A 2,558-nucleotide genomic window follows, 5' to 3' on the forward strand; every position below is an offset into this window, starting at 1 on the left:
ACCCCAACTGATTTCAGGTGCGACCCCTGAACTCATGGAAGAGGGGCGACCCCAAGTGGTGTCTGGGGGGAGAACCCCATTTATATTGAGGGGGTGACCCCGATAGTTGATGGAAGAAGCAGATCTACTTGCGACTGGAGTACCGGAGCCCGAGGGAGGGCTGAAATTGATTGTGGACCTGGTGGATGACCAGGAGGAAGATGAACCCAAGATAGACGAGAGGGCAGAAAGGAGGCGCACCAGGAGGAGTCTGCTCGATGAAGTTGATGATTTAGTTCCTGATGCTGCGGAGGCAAAGGAACGCCGCCTGGCCAAGGAAAGGGCGAGAAAAGGAAAGGCGGCGGCGACCTCATCTACTCGGTCAAGGAAAGCTCCTTCCGTCAAGAAAGTTGAGGAGACCCTTTCCCCGGTGACCGAGGATCCCTCTGTCGAGGAACAAGACGAGCCTATCCCTGAGCCCGACTATGAATCTGAAGAAGCTGAAGAAGAGCCTATTCCAGGACGTCCGGAGGTCTGGCTGACTAAAGAGCTGCTAGAGGAGATGAGGCAGTTCGACGATCAGAAGAGGACCGCAGTGTACAAGGAAAGATGTAGCGCCGGGAAGATGGCCAAGTCTGGGAAGCAGTACAGCTCAAGGGAGCTTAAAATGATTGCATGTGACAAGGAATTCCGCGCTTGTATCTATTCGATAGGATTTGAGTGGTTACTACAACACAACCAGGAGAGGGTGCCGGTGGATCTAGCAAGGGAGTTTTTCTCCACCTTTCGATTAAAGAACACCACTGATCTTGATGCGGATTCAATAACGTTCAGGCTTTTTAATGACGAATATGAGATGAGCATCCGGGAATGGTCTCTGCGAATGGGATTGTTTACCCGAGCTGAGGATGAGGAGGGGGCTTGGAATGAAAGGATGATCGGTGTGCCGAAGAATACGCCGGGTTTCAAAGTGCAAACGGCATGGGAACTGATCAATCACCCCAAGGCGGGAACGTTTAAGTCCAGCTACTCCAAAGCTTCTCACATCGAAGACCGAATCCTCCGCTTTGCTCAGACGTTTATCAGCTACCACTTGATGGGAACCGCTAATTCAACTCTTACAACTACCGACCTTTACTTCACATGGTGCATGGCGAAAGGCGTGAAGGTGCACCTAGGCTATTGGCTGGCTCAGGCATGCCACCAAATGACGAGCAACCCTGCGCGTCATATGTATACCTGCCACCTCCTCGGCGCCTACCTCCAACGAAACATAGAAATGAAGATTGCCAAGGCCGCTCCTTTGGTAGTCATGTGCGAACCCCCGAAGGTGTTCAGTGTTGATTATTTTTTCAACAAGGGGTTGCTGCAGACTCATGGCGCCAAGTGAAGAGATAAGGTGTTATTTTCTACTCGTTAAGAGATAAGGTAAAAGCAGAGCCTGAAGAAGCTGAGGAAGCCATGCCAAGTGAAGAGGTTGAAGAGCTACGTAAGGAAGTCCAGGATGTGAAGAAGGAGATGTAGTTGATGAGGAAGGAAGTGATGAAGGAACTTGGTGGGATCAGAAAGGAATTGAACGGCAACCGGGAGGAAGTAAAGACCCTGAGGGGCAACATTGCAGATTTGGTGGTGAAGTGCGCCAAACAAAATGAGCGAATGACGGAAGCGGTGGAGCTTTCAATGAAGATGTTGAAGTGGTTGCAGCAGACACTCCCCTTGACCCAGTCGAAGGTAACTCCTGGGTCCAGCAGTGAGGTCAAGCAGCCCATCCAGAGCAGTCCCTCCGTCAAGCGACCGCAGCAATCGCTCAAGCAGTTGATCTCCCACCCGTTCCCAAACAAGTTCCAGCCCCACCTAAATCAAAGTCTCTAGTGAAGAAGCCAGAACCCGACCAGCCAGAATAGGAAGAGGAAGAGCTGGAGCAGCTAGCAAAGAAGAAAGTGAAAGTGACCCGACCCGGAATCCCACCTCAGTCTGGCTCTCGAGGGAGCCAGCCCCAGAAGTGAATCACCCCCCCATGACCAAGTAACTTTTATTTTTCTTACTTTCAGTTATCTGTGTTTGTTCTTGTTGACTATTTGTGTTTTGTATTTGTCTATGTCTTCTCCCACTTAGCCCAATGCTTGGTCTAAGTGTGAGAAGTTTGTATTTTCTGTTTTGTTGTGTTTTCCTCCCACTTAGCCCAATGCTTGGTCTAAGTGTGAGAAGTATTTGTTTTTATATGAACTATTGTTGTTACTGCATTGATTTCTCTGTTTTCCCCCTTCACGACGATGGCTTGGGGACTAGCTTGAGTGAAGTGGGAGGGGGAGAGGAGTCAATGCATGAATTTGTCTGCATGTTAAGAGTCTTTAGGTCTAAGTTTTGTTGTGTCGCATGAGCCAGTGAATATAATACGGCATGATCCCCTTAGTGAAAGTAATTGAAAATAGGAGGCGTTTCAACTTAGAAGCTTTTTTCCTTTAATAAGCCAAGTCAATCTGAGTGAAGCGAGAACGATGGAGGATGTCTTTACTTACTTAGTTGTGAAGCCCTACTATAATAGCGAGTTATAAGCCTTAAATAACTTCGAGCTAACA

This window comes from Salvia hispanica, chromosome 1 (genome assembly GCF_023119035.1).
Source record: "Salvia hispanica cultivar TCC Black 2014 chromosome 1, UniMelb_Shisp_WGS_1.0, whole genome shotgun sequence".
Taxonomy (NCBI): Eukaryota; Viridiplantae; Streptophyta; class Magnoliopsida; order Lamiales; family Lamiaceae; genus Salvia; species Salvia hispanica.